Source organism: Puma concolor, chromosome B2 (assembly GCF_028749965.1).
Source record: "Puma concolor isolate L17-30 chromosome B2, mPumCon1.1.hap2, whole genome shotgun sequence".
In the NCBI taxonomy this organism is placed as follows: domain Eukaryota; kingdom Metazoa; phylum Chordata; class Mammalia; order Carnivora; family Felidae; genus Puma; species Puma concolor.
Genome location: NC_141671.1, coordinates 37,924,443 through 37,939,403, shown reverse-complemented (window position 1 = coordinate 37,939,403; position 14,961 = coordinate 37,924,443). Strand labels below are relative to the sequence as shown.

At 42.5% G+C, this 14,961-nt stretch overlaps 1 protein-coding gene and 1 pseudogene across 4 annotated transcripts in view; one reads left to right on the top strand and one right to left on the bottom strand.

Moving 5' to 3' along the window:
- Nucleotides 1-740: 740 nt before the first annotated feature.
- Nucleotides 741-14,767, bottom strand: LOC147580928 (uncharacterized; annotated as a pseudogene).
- The window catches only part of BTBD9 (BTB domain containing 9), a 417,533-nt gene continuing 405,588 nt past the window's right edge, over nt 3,017-14,961 (top strand). For 2 of the 4 annotated variants that reach the window (XM_025925243.2, XM_086706750.1), the window contains exon 1: nt 3,017-3,265. The gene's annotated coding sequence lies outside the window, so the exon portion shown is untranslated. Of the gene's footprint in view, nt 3,266-3,400; nt 3,513-14,961 lie in introns of those variants that run through there. The other 2 variants (XM_086706752.1, XM_086706751.1) reach the window with 2 other exon arrangements.

Below are 14,961 nucleotides of genomic sequence, written 5' to 3'. Positions count from 1 at the left end.
CCACCTGGAGAGAAGCTAGTATATAAATATACTGACACTCAATGTTTGGTGAAATAATCTAAGTAGGATTTGAAGTGTGCTGTTACAAGCAAATGAGTCTAATATAAAGTTGGGGGGGATTATCTAGGAATTTATGTGAAAATCATAGGCTCAGCCTGATCTCTCCTTCGGTATAGGAGAAAACCAAAGCCTGGAAGAGTTAAGTGATTTGCCCAAGGTTATCCAGCTAGTTAACTGCCAGAACCAAGCAAGACTAGAGTCTCAAACTCCCATCAACCAGTCCGAAGGCCAATCCACTATATTGACCTGCCTTTCAGACCCCAGTCATTTGATGTCTATATCCACTACTTTACTAAAGCCATTATTATTGGTCACCAATCCCTTTTGTGTTGCTAAATCTAGTCAGTGCTTTTCAGCCATTGATATACTTAACCTGTTTGTAATCTCTGACTCTGATGACCCCATCTCCATCTGGCAATTCCTTCCAACCTTGGCTTTTGAGGCATTATGCTCACCTAGCTCTTTTATCTCTCTGGCCATTGTTCCTCAGACTTCTTTGTGGGCTTCTGTTCATCTGTCACTCCCTTTATTTATTTATTTATTTATTTATTTATTTATATTAAATATAATTTATTGTCAAATTGGTTTCCATACAACACCCAGTGCTCATCCCAACAAGTGCCCTCCTCAATGCCAATCGCCCACTTTCCCCTCTCCCCCACCCCCCATTGTCACTCCCCTTTAAAGTCAGTGCTTCCTGGGACTGTATTCCTTGGTCCTTTTTATTGTTTCTTCTAGATTTTCTCCTGATTGATCTCATCCATGCCTAGGACTTAAATTACCAATTACAAGTTAACGTCCTCTAAATCTATTTTATTTTGACTCAACTTCTCTCCTCATTCATAGATCTGTGTAATTCAACTGCTTATTGGATGTTTTCCTCTGGATATGGAGGTTCCCTCCATCAAGTCACAGTTACAACTCAGCAGTCTTTGAGGGAACCTGAGAAACTTGCACCCTTCTTTTTCAGATAAAGGAGAATGTGGCAGAAGACCAACCATCATCTTTACTACTGACTGTATTAGTTTCCTATTCCTGTTGTAACAAATACCACAAACTTAGTAAAGAACACAAATTTACTACCTTAGAGTTCTGGAGATCAGAACTCCTCTAAAATCGAGGTATTGGCAGAGCTGCGTTCTTTCTGCGTTCTAAGGAAGAATCCATTCCCTTGCCTTTTCCGGTTTGCAGAGCTGTCTGCATTCCTTGGCTCCATCTTCAGTGTGAGCAGTGCAGAGTCTTCAAATCTCTCTTTCTCTCTGACCTTTGTTTCCTTCATCATATCTCTATCCCTGCCTCAAAGCCCAGCCAGATAACTGAAGATAATCTCTCCATCTCAAGATTCTTAACTTAATCACACCTTGCAAAGTCCCTTTTGCCATGGAAGGGAGGGAGCATATTCAGATTCTGGAGATTAGGGCATGAACATCTTTGGGGGACCATTACTTTGTATGATACAACTGGCAAAGTTGGTACTGAATATTGCCTGTGGATAGCAAGCTTCATAATGCCAAACTCTGAAATTAAATAGGTTTACTAACTTTGTAGTCCTGGACCGGGCACCCTCAACCCCACCCCAGGTCCTGGTCTTCCAGAACAGGAGAACACCAGGGCATTACACCCTGCCCGATATGGGGCTTGAACCTACAAACTGTGAGGTCATGACCTGAGCTGAAACCAACAGTCAGGTGCTTAACACTTAGCTTAACCACTTAATTTACTGAGCCACCCAGGTGCCCCTAGTTTTTCCTTTTAAAATCACCATCAGAAAGTTACTGCTCCAGGGAGGAGTGAGCTGGGGCAGGTGCAGTGAGAGGCCAGGAGTGTTATTTTAATGGATTCACTCCAGATGGAAAGAGACATCATGAGTGGAGAGTGTTTCCCCAACAAATATATCTATATTTGAACTCATCATCATCTCATCCCACAAATCTGATCATCCTCCGAGGCTGTCAACACCACTATCTATTAACTTAGTACAGAGACTTTGTACTCATCTTTCTTCCCATCTTGTGAAACGGTTCCACCATCTACTATGGCACCCATACTAGAAACTTGGTCTACTCACGTATCCCCCAACCTCCCACTCAGTACCGTCATTTCTACCACCTTAATAGCACTCACATCTATTCCTTTCCCTACATTCCTACTGCCAATACCTTTGTTAAGACTCTTATCGCTTAACTGGAATACAGCAATGGCCTCAATACTGGCCTCTCTGCCTCAAGACTTAACCTCTTTACTGTCCATTTTTCACTTCCATACCTTTGCTCATAAAACACCTTTTGCCTGAAATTATGTCCTTTTTGGTTAGTCTCCAAACCCTGGTACCCCAGTTTGCCCAAGCGTCAAGCAAAACTGACTATCCAACATCAGCTAGGATCAGACTTAAAGTTGTTTCTGACTCCAAAGTCCATGCTCTCATCTGCTCCTGCTCGACTGCCTTCTAACAAAAATATTTTAAAGTCTAATGGGTTTATACTTTACAAAGAACCTCCGCATACAGTATTTTATCTTAGCTTCACAATTCCTCAATGTAGGCAGGATGGGTACCGTTACCCCATTTACAAAATGAGGAAACGGGAATTCAAGGCTCGATCCATCACACCCTGTTGCTGGGTTAACGAGTGTCACTCAGCAGTCTTCCGCGTTAACCGCACCCTCAGCCCCCTTTGGTCCCACTTTTGTATAACCTTCCTGCACTTTGCAGAAGTAGCCCATAGGATCCGCGCCAGTCTGGACAAGGCAGCTGCTCTTTCCGCCACAGGCGCCCTGGAACCTCGCGACGGGGACCTTCCCATCTGCCGTGACGCGATCGGTGACACCACACAGTGACGTATGGTGACGTGCTTACCCGGAGCCAGGTGCCGGCAGGGCAGCCACACCCTGGGGCCCCCAACTCAGGAGGGCGACGGGTCGGGCGGGTGGGGAAACGGCGCAAAACCCGCCAAAGGCCACATCTGAGCCCTAAACCCTCAGATCCCGCCCGCCGCCGACCGGTTGCTAAGTGACGCCAGCGCGCAGAGGCGCGTGCGCGGCCACGGCGGTGTGCGTGAAGGCGGACGCGCGCCGCGGCGGCGGCGGCGGCGGCGGCGAGGACGGCGGCGACGACAGCGGCCGAGGGGGCGGTGGCTATAAGGCGGGTGCGGAGCAGGCGGAAGAGGCGTCCGTGCGGGCGGCTAGGTCGCAGAGAAACATCGTTGGGGTGAGTAGCCGGGACCTCGCAGGGGAGGTGGGGCCTGGCCGCACCTGCTGCGCGGGCCCGGGGCGCGGAGACGCGCACCCCCACAGTACCCGCGCGCGCCGCTCCACGCCCCTCTGCCGCTTTTTCCGGGGGCGGGGAAGGAGAGGGGACGGGGGCTGGCGAGGGTCAGTTCCTAGGTGCTGGCGCTCCGGGAAGCGGCAGCGAGGTGCCGACGGAGACTGTGTGTTCCCGGAAGGTGTAGTGGGAAGTAGGTGTCTGGGGGCGTCGAGGTGGCTTTGCCAGGCTCCCCGACAGAGGAGTCGGAATCAGGAGAAGCCCGGGTTCCCAGAACAGCCTCGCAGCCTGCCTGAGACGAGGTTGACCGGGATGGAGAGGAGGTGGAACCGGGGACGTAGTAGGGCTGGGATTCGGAAAGTTTGGCACTGCTGGGGCCTTCCTCGCCCCTGCCCTGGCTGGGCTCCAAGGAGGAGCCGGTTGTTATGGAGAGAGTTGTGAATCAGTGCCTGCGTGCGGCGTCAGACACACCCACGACCTGGGGAAGGCGATTGTCAGTACTGATAGGGGGCAGCTAACCTGTTGCCTGGAGTTTCCAACTTCACATGTGTGTGCACGTGCGTAATGCACGCATACAACTTTGCCCTAGGCATTCTGTCACGTTGCTACAGATTTTAAGGCCAGGGGGCAGATATCCATCCTAAATTCTCACTTCCCTCTGGACTCAAATCAGCTGCTTTATTTCTCAGAACCTGTTGTGTTTCTGTCATTACTAGGGCCAAAAAAAGTATGGAGGCACTGTTTTTTATTTTCCTTAATAGAAGTACAGACGTCCTGTTTCCTAGGCACAAAATACAGATTCTGTTCAACGTGTGGGCTGGAAAATGTTGGTGGACAGACAAGCCTGAGTATGAAGGTGTAGCAAATCATCAGCCCAGTGCTCTCAATGCTCTGGCTCCCCTCGTGAGTCAATGTGTGGTGATTGCAGTTGCCATCCTTGGGAGAAAAGAGTATTGAAGATAGGGAAAAAGTCGGTATTTTCTGACTTTTGATTAAGGCAATGCCTAGAACAGAGGTAGATGATACTGAAATTTAATCAGGATCTGTGCAAGAAAATTGAAGAAACATAACTTGTAAGTTTTCATTCAGCTCTAAAATTTTGTGGTTCAGTTTCATAACTGAGGATCTGTGAAGTATGCTGCCTGAGGTGCTTACGTCTTGGAACCAGTAATCTTGCTCTGTAGCACCTAGAGTACTGGAGATTCAGTGTCTCTTGCTCACTGGACTAGGTAGCTTTTAGGACAGGTGTCGTGTCTTTTTTATTCATGGCTTTCTCTTCAGCATCTACACAAGTTTTGCCACAGAGTAGGCATACAATAAGGTATTTGTCATATATTGCACTGTGTATGAGTGTTTACCAATGAATCTAGCATAGTCCATCAAGGAGTTAATATACGTTCTCCCCCCCCCCCCCCCCCCCGCCCCATCATGTTATATGTGGGAAAAGGGAAAAGAGTTATATGGGTACAAATGACATAGAAAACCTGGCTTTTTTTGATAAAGAGCAAATAGACTGGGGCTGCCTGGGTGGTTCAGTCAGTGCAGCGTCAGACTCTTGATTTCTGCTTAGGTCATGATCTCACTTTCATGAGATCAAGCCCTGAATCGGGCTCCACACTGAGCATGGATCTTGCTTAAGATTCTCTCTCTCTTCTTCCACCCTTCTCCCCTGCTCATGCTCTCTCTCTAAAATAAAAATAAATAAATACATTTCTAAAAAAGTGTAACTAGTCTGGGCACAATTGGCTAAGTGTGATTCTTCATCTTAGGTCTTGATCCTAGGGTGGTGAGTTCAAACTCCACTTTGGGTGAGTTCAAACTCTGTGTTGGGCTCCTCACTGAGTGTGAAGCCTACTTAGAAAAAAAAAAAAAAGCAAATAGTTTGTTATGTGTATGTCAAATGTATGAGCAAAAATATGTCAAATCATCATGAAACCAAATGAGGCAGTATGTAAACAGGTGCTATGTGAGATGCTATACTTTAAGTGCAGTAGAAATTTAGAAAAGATAAGACCTGTGGTGGGCTGAGTTAATGAACTCTTTGGAAGAGGTAAGATTTGATCAGGTCTTTGAAAGAGCTATAAAATTTGAATTAGAGAAGAGGCAAGGAATCATGTTGAGAAAATTGTGTGAATGTGCTTGATGAGGGAGATATTGAGGAGACCTACATGTCTGGTGAGTGGAGTTTACGGTCTCTGATAGGGAGATGTTGAAGAGAGAAGGTTTAGCAGATTGGGAAGGAAAAGTGTTAAGACTAAGGCACTCACTGATAACAAGATAGGGGCTGCTTGCTAGGTGGAATGGGAATTGTGTTAGAATAGTCTTAGACAAGAGTAAGTGTTATCCTTACTTAAGGATATTATGGTTGAATCAGGATTGGGTTGTTGTATACTTCGGATGTCAATTACTAATTTGAATAAATGCCTCATTAGTGTGAGTGTATCTTATGTACTTTGTCAGCAGCGCGTGTCCCCATTTCTAAAATCTACCTAGTGTGCTTGGGCCTTTCCACTGGAAATCTGAAATGATGTACCCAAAGCAATTATCCAGCTATTCTCAGTGACACAATTTTGCTTGGGATTATCTTTTAGAGTGCCCTGTGAGGTTTGTACTTAACCTCTGATTCTGTAAAATATACAAGTAACGTTTGCTGGGAAAGGAGTCTGTTTGAAGAAGGATGCTAAAAAGCATTGACAAAAAGATTTGAGAAAATTAAAGATGTTGCTGCTGAGTATCGAACCTTTGTTCTTCATAATATCTTTTGTTGTTATGTGGAAATTCTTCAGGCCCATTAAACCTGAAGCTGAATTGCTAACCTACCATGTGTAAAGTTGCAACACCAAATGTTGCATTATTTAACAACTCAGCAAATATTTATTGGGTGCTGGCTATGGCTAGATACTGTGGTGGGTGCTGGGAAGACAAAGAACATGACACAGTAAGCCCAAACCCTGTGAGTTACTACGTGTTCATTAGACGAGACAAACCCCTAAACTTGGGATGTTATGATAAGAGTTAATCACCTTGGAATAAGTAAAATGCTGAGGGCATTGATCACTTTGGAGGAAAAAAAATTGATAGAATCAGGGAAAGGTTTAAAAAGAAGAGGATAGAACTTAGCCCTGCAGGTTAAGTAGAATTTTGCCACATGTAAAAGGGAAAACACACAGTGTAGGAAGAGGGGAGAGCATAAGCACAGTTGCTAGAGATTAATATCAATAGGGTTTTTAGAAAACCTTGAATTGTTTCTTGATGAGACAGGAAAGATATGGTTGCAGCCAAACTATTAGGGGTTTTCATTCCATTCTAAAAAGCCTAGATTTTCCCTCCTCCCATTCCAACCCCCGTGTTGGTGATGGAGGGCCTTGGAAAGTGGACTCATAAGAAAGTTAATTGGCAGTTCCCGTGCAGAGCTGCATTGGCATGGAGAGGCTAGCAGACCGGTTAGGGTATACGTAAGAGATGCTGGGAGCCTGAAGAGGGACAGCAGGAATGGATGGATTGTAGAGATATTTTAAAATCTCTCTAATAGAGAGTTGTTAAAATCTCTAAATGTTATGACCAGTTAGTGGTGAGAGAGAGTGGGAAGTTAAAGATGTGTCTAGCTTTAGTAACTGGTGATTATGATGACATTAAATTAGAAAATACAGGAGAAGCAACAGAATTGCAGTGGAGGGAAGAAATGATGGCATGTTAATTATCAGGTCCCTGTGTAGAGTTTGGAGAGGTCCACTGGGTGATTGGAAATTCTACTCCAGAGTTGATGAGGCAGTTTAGGAATAATTGTAACAGTCTATAGGGCCAAGAAAATAGTACTATTCTAGGAGTAGTGTAGTAGTTAACACTGTGGACTTTGGAATCAGGAAAACCTGAAGTCTTGTCTATTTCACTTACTGGTTGGGTCAGGTGACCTTGGACAAGTTATTTAACATCTCTAAGCCTTAATTTCTTCTGAAAAGTGGGGTTAATAATACTTCAAAGAATAGTTGTGGAGATTAAATAAATAGAATGTGCACAATGATTAGCATAATGCCTAGCTTATAAATGCTTAATAAATGATAGCTGTTGCTATTAATAGTGGTAGTAATAGTGACAGTTATAGAGGTAGTAGAAGAAGATACAACTACCCAGAAGAGTGGAGAATGAGAACTGGAAAGAACAAGGAATGGAACTTGTGGACATCAACACTTAGATTAAATTTAGATTGGTTCTCAAACTTGAGCATGCATTAGAAATACCTGAGGCCCAACGATCTCTTTTGCAGTGCTGGTGGGAATGCAAACTGGTGCAGTCACTCTGGAAAACAGTATGGAGCTTCCTCAAAAAGTTAAAAATAGAATTACCCTATGACCCAGCAATTGAACTACTAGATATTTATCCAAGGGATACAGGTGTGCTGTTTCGAAGGGATACAGGCACCCCAATATTTATAGCAGCGCTGTCAACAATAGCCAAAGTATGGAAAGAACCCAAATGTCCATCCATGGATGAATGGATAAAGAAGATGTGGTGTGTATATATGTGTGTGTGTGTGTGTGTGTGTGTGTTTGTATGTATATATGTGTGTGTGTGTGTATATATATATACACACACACACACAATGGATTATTACTCAGCAATCAAAAAGAATGAAATCTTGCATTTGCAACTATGTGGATGGAACTAGAGGGTATTATGCTAAGTGAAATTAGTCAGAGAAAGACAAATATAGGACTTAACTCATATGATAAATTTAAGATACAAAGCAGATGAACATAAGGAAAGGGAAGCAAAAATAATATAAAAACAGGTGTGGGACAAAACGTAACAGACTCTTAAATATGGAGAACAAACAGAGGGTTACTGGAAGGCTTGTGGGAGGGGGGTGGGCTAAATGGGCAAGGGACATTTAAGGTATTTACTCCTGAAATCATTGTTGCACTATATGCTAACTAACTTGGATATAAACAAACAAACAAACAAAATACCTGAGGCCTTGATAAAACACAGATTGCTGGGCCCCACCCCCACAGTTTCTGATTCAGTAGGTCTGAGTGGGGATTGAGAATTTGCATTTTGAACAAGTTCTCAGGAGATGCTGATGCTGGTGTTCCCAAGACCTCACTTTGAGGACTACTGACTTAAAGGATGGATGAAAGAAGAGAAACCGGCATAGAGACTAACAAAAACTGGTGGACAGAGAACCAGGAGAGAGTGTAGAGAAGGATAGGGAGGTAGCAGCCTGCAGACTGTAGATCCACCAGTGTGCTTTCCAGTTCTCTAGACTTCATCTTGTTATTACTGTCTTCTCCAGAATTTGGCATAATACTCGGCACATAGCAATGCTTGTTTGAACCTTGAAGCCCCTTAGTACTGTCCTTGTGCATGATTGCACGTACTTCATGTGCAGATTTCATTCATTCTTTTATATCTCTGCTGAGTCATAGGGTGCTGTTTCTAATGTTACACACACACACACACACACACACACACACACACTACAGAAAATTTCTTTCAAATAGCTGATGCATTAGCTAGCTGCTGTGACTTTGAATTAGATATCTTACCCTCCCCCCTTTTATTTATAATGTCAGAGAGTCCAAAATAATTGTCAGTAACAAGTGTCAGGAGGATAGTCTGTGTCTTGAATTAGGCACTTTGCAGGTTTACAAGGTAAGCAAATAGTATACTCCCTGTACCTTGGAAGTTTGCAGTAGGATGGGTGAAGGAAGGGAACAGGAGGAGATAAGATCACAGAAATGTGGATTGAGAGGAACCTCAATATAAAGGCTTTTTCCTTGTTTGCCGGTATACTTTGTATCTTATGTGTCTGAGGACTTTAGCATCTAGAGCAAATATTAGTTCTAATCTCTGATAGGAAGTTAAAAGATTTACACTGTATAAGGAAATCAAACACTAGTTGTGCAAAGATATAAGTACTATAAAGAGATTTCAGGAGTTAAGTTGTAGTTTCATTATGGACTAGTTAGCTACTCACCATGCTTCTTTGGTTCTTGTTATCTCTCATTTATTTTTTCTGTTAATATTTAAGTATTTTACTTACTATGTGCCAGAAACTGTAAAGTGCTGGGCATAGGGAAATAATTCTCTGGGCATCTAACATTGGCTTTAGTTAGGGGGTATGATACTGTGTAAATGAGTGTGTACCCATGTCAGGAAGATCTGATATCTGCATTTTATAATTTTAAGAATATATTGATACAAGTAGACATCAAGAACTTGAAGTTAAATTCATTCAACTTGTATATGCAAGGGACCATGAAAAAATATAAGCTGAAAACCTGAGTGTCCTCTTTCTGTCTTGTACCCTCATATTCTATCTTGTTCCATTTTCTCCTTTCCATTCTTACTGCTTTTACCTTCGTTGAAATCCTCAATTTCTTGCCTGGATTATTGCATTAGAGTCTTTAACTATACAGCAGTGGTTCTAGGGACAGCATTAAAGTCTCCTGGTAACTTGTTTCAAGTGGAAATTTGTGGACCTCACTCTAGAGCTTCTGATTCAGAAACTCTGGGGATGGTGCCTGGCGATCTGTTTTATTGCTCTGTCTAGGTGGTTCTGCTGCAACTAAAGTTTGGGAACCATGGACAGGGTGTTTGTAAAATTGTAGGAGCTTTTAAAGAAATTAGTAGATGCCAAAAGTGGAGAAAGAAGTGAACAATCTGTGAGAAGCAGGAACACATGAACCAAGCTGACTAGGGTGTAAGGTACCTCCCACAAGCGGGAAAGAAGACTCATTTGTTTCCTTTCTGGCTGGTTTATTTGTCCTGTAGGGTACGTATTCTTTGGCCCAGGATCCTAAACTCACACTGACGCTTTCTTGCTGGGACCCCAGCTCACATAGAAAATGTCTGTATCTTTTGATGGCTTCCCTCAGGAATTCTACCAGACATTTAAAGCAGAGTTAATACCTATCCTTCTCAGGCTGCTCCAAAAAATAGAAATGGAAGGAAAACTTCCAGACTCATTCTATGAAGCCAGCATTACTTTGATTCCCAAACCAGACTGAGACCCCACAAAAAAAGAGAACTACAGGCCAATATCCCTGATGAATATGGATGCAAAAATTCTCAACAAGATACTAGCAAATTGAATTCAACAACATATAAAAAGAATTATTCACCATGATCCAGTGGGATTCATCCCTGGGCTGCAGTGTTGGTTCAATATTTGCAAATCAATCAATGTTAATAAAAGAAAGGATGAGAACCATATGATCCTGTCAATATATGCATAAAAAGCATTTGACAAAATGCAGCATCTTTTCTTAAAAAGTCTCAAGAAAGTCAGGATGGAAGGAACATACTTAAACACCATAAAAGCCATATAGAAAAAGCCCACAGCTAATATCATCCTCAATGGGGAAAAACTGAGAGCTTCCCCCCCCCGCTGGGATCAGGAATATGACAGGGATGTCCACTCTCACCACTGTTGTTTAACATAGTTTTGGAAGTCCTAGCATCAGTAATCAGACAACAAAATGAAATAAAAGGCATTCAAAATTGGCAAAGAAGAAGTCACACTTTCACTTTTTGCAGACAACATGATACTCTACATGGAAAACCCAAAAGACTCCACCAAAAGACTCCTGGAAGTGATACATGAATTCAGCAAAGTCGCAGGGTACAAAATCAATGTACAGAAATTGGGTGCATTTTTATATACCAATAATGAAGCAACAGAAGGAGAAATAAAGAAACTGATCCTGTTTACAGTTGTACCAAGAACCATAAAATACCTAGGAATAAACCTAACCAAAGATGTAAAAGATCTGTATGCTGAAAACTATAGAAAGCTTATGAAGGAAATTGAAGAAGACACAAAGAAATGGAAAAACATTCCGTGCTGATGGGTTGGAATAATAAATATTGTTACAATGTCAATACTACCCAAAGCAATCTACACATTCAGTGCAATCCCAATCAAAATTGCACCGCATTCTTCTCAAAGCTAGAACAAACAATCCTAAAATTTGTGTGGAACCACAAAAGACCCTGAATAGCCAAAGTAATACTGAAGAAGAAAACCAAAGCGGAGGTATCACAATCCCAGACTTTAGCCTCTACTACAAAGCTGTCATCATCAAGACAGCATGGTATTGGCACAGAAACAGAGACATAGACCAATGGAATAGAATAGAGAACCCAGAACTGGACCCAAAAATGTATGGCCAGCTAATCTTTGACAAAGCAGAGAAACATTTCCAAAGGGAAAAAGACAGTCTCTTTAGAAAATGGTGCTGGGAGAACTGGACAGCAATATGTAGAAGAATGAAACTAGACCACTTTCTTACACCATACACAAAAATAAACTCAAAATGGATGAAAGACCTAAATGTGAGACAGGAAACCATCAAAACCCTAGAGGAGAAAGCAGGCAACAACCTCTTTGACCTCAGCTGCAGCAATTTCTTACTAGACACATCTCGAAAGGCAAGGGAATTAAAAGCAAAAAATGGACTATTGGGACCTCATCAAGATAAAAAGCTTCTGCACTGCAAAGGAAACCAAATCAACAAAACTGAAAGGCAACCAACAGAATGGGAAAAGATATTTGCAAATGACATATCAGATAAAGGGCTAGTATCCAAAATCTATAAAGAACTCACCAAACTCCACACCTGAAAAATGAATAATCCAGGGAAGAAATGGGCAGAAGACATGAATAGACACTTTTCCAAAGAAGACTTCCAGATGGCCAACAGACACGTGAAACTATGCTCAAGGTCAATCATCATCAGGGAAATACAAATCAAAGCCACACTGAGATACCACCTCACACCAGTCAGAGTGGCTAAAATTAACAACTCAGGAAACAACAGATGCTGGCGAGGATGTGGAGAAACAGGAACCCTCTTGCACGGTTGGTGGGAATGCAAACTGGTGCAGTCACTCTGGAAAACAGTGTGGAGGTTCCTCAAAAAATTAAAAATAGAACTACCCTATGACCCAGCAATAGCACTGCTAGGAATTTACCCAAAGGATACAGGAGTGCTGATGCATAGGGGCACATGTACCCCAATGTTTATGGCAGCACTTTCAACAATAACCAAATTATGGAAGGAGCCCAAATGTCCATCAAGTGATGAATGGATAAAGAAGATGTGGTTTATATATACAATGGAATGCTACTTGGCAATGAGAAAGAATGAAATCCTGCTATTTGCAGCAATGTGGATGGACCTGGAGGGTATTATGCTAAGTGAAATAAGTTAGTCAGGGAAAGACAGATACATGTTTTCACTCTTATGTGGATCTTGAGGAACTTAACAGAAGACCATGGGGGAGTGGAAGGGGAAAAAATAGTTACAAACAGAGAGGGAGGAAGGCAAACCATAAGAGACTCTTTTTTTTTTTTTTTTTAATTTCAACGTATTCATTCATTTTTGGGACAGAGAGAGACAGAGCATGAGTGGGGGAGGGGCAGAGAGAGAGGGAGACACAGAATCGGAAACAGGCTCCAGGCTCCGAGCCATCAGCCCAGAGCCTGACGCGGGGCTCGAACTCCCGGACCGCGAGATCGTGACCTGGCTGAAGTCGGACGCTTAACCGACTGCGCCACCCAGGCGCCCCAAGAGACTCTTAAATACAGAGAAAAACAGGGTTGATGGGGGTTGGGGGAGAGAGGAAAGTGGGTGATGGGCATTGAGGAGGGCACTTGTTGGGATGAACACTGGGTGTTGTATGTAAGCCAATTTGACAATAAATTATATTAAAAAAAAAAGAAAAAAATGTCTATATCTTAAAACTTCCTGTTTCTGTTGTCCAGCATAGCACACAAACAGAAAAGTATGTGGAACACAAATACTGCACTTAATGAATTAGTTTAAAGTAACATCCAATTTTTTGTCCCTCAGCTTAAGAATAAAACACTGTTGGGGGCGCCTGTGTGGCGCAGTCAGTTGAACATCTGACTTCAGCTCAGGTCATGGTCTCGCAGTTTGTGAGTTTGAGCCCTACATCTGGCTCTCTGCTGTCAGCCTGTCAACTCAGAGCCTGCTTCGGATCCTCTATTCCCCTCTCTCTGCCCCCCCCCCCCCCCCCGCTTGTGCTATCTCAAAAATAAATATTTAAAATTAAAAAATATATAAAAAATAAAAAATAAAACACTGCTGGTCCCTAGGCACTCATCAGGTGCCCTTTCCTGGCCCTTCCCAATCTCAGCATCTCTCCCAAAAGTAAACACTGTCCTGACTTTATAATATTACTTCCTCTTATTTTAAGTTTTATCCCTTAAGTATACACTTCAAATACTTATAAGCTACTTGGCCTATTTTTGAACTTTTTGTAAATGAAGTCATAAGTGTGTATTCTTTGTGTTTGGCTTGTTTAATATTACATTTTTAAGATTATTCATCTTGTTGCATACAGCTAATTTTTTGATTTTCACTGCTGCATAGTATTCCATTTCAGGACTATACAATTTATCCTTTCTGCTTTTGGTGGACTTTTGGGTTGTTTCTAGGGCCTTTTGTTTTTTAGCTAGGATATTCTTATACATGCTCATGAACATATTTTACCTTAGGGTATAATAGTGTAGAATTACTGAGTCATATATTATACAGGTCTTTAATATCAGTAGATAACAGCAAACTTTTCTAAAGTGGCTAAACTACTTAAATGTTTCTATTTATTTTTGAGTCTTTATATTATCACTTACATCAAGCCAGCTAATACTCATACCATAGTTTTCAGTACCTAGCTGAAATCCTAGAAACAGAGAAGGCAGCTTAATGAAGAAACACCCTTTGTAACCAACACCTCAGCCAACATCAACTCATTACCTTTTTTTTTTTTTTTTAATTTTTTTTCAACGTTTATTTATTTTTGGGACAGAGAGAGACAGAGCATGAACGGGGGAGGGGCAGAGAGAGAGGGAGACACAGAATCGGAAACAGGCTCCAGGCTCTGAGCCATCAGCCCAGAGCCTGACGCGGGGCTGGAACTCACGGACCGCGAGATCGTGACCTGGCTGAAGTCGGACGCTTAACCGACTGCGCCACCCAGGCGCCCCTCAACTCATTACCTTTTTAAAAAAAATCATTTGTGGGGCACACGGGTGGTTCAGTCAGTTAAGCATCCGACTTCGGCTTGGGTCACAATCTCGCGGTTTGTGGGTTTGAGCCCCGCGTCGGGCTCTGTGCTGACAGTTCAGAGCCTGGAGCCTGTTTCGGATTCTGTGTCTCCCTCTCTCTCTGCCCTCCCCTACTTGTGCTCTGTCTCTCAAAAATAAATGAACTTTAAAAAAAAAATCATTTTTTGAGGAGGTAATTTATGGACATGGTACAAAATTCAGAAATACAAAGGGGTACACAATGGAAAGTAAGTCTTCCTTTCATTCGTACCTGACAGACCTCCAGTTCTTCCTTCTGGGAGCAGCCACTATTACCGCTGATCGATTAATTTGTTCAGCAGATTTTTATTGAGTGCCACTGAAGCACCGGGCATCGTTACAGTGTTTGGAGACAGAGGAGTGAATAAAATAGGCAAAGATCTGCTCTCACTCATGGATTCTTCCATTCTATTAGAGGTGATTAAAAGTAGTAAAGATGCCTGTATACCTTTGCAGAAATATTCCGTGTGTATATGGCATATTTTGTATTTGTTCTTAAACATAAATGTCACATACCACATTACTGCCC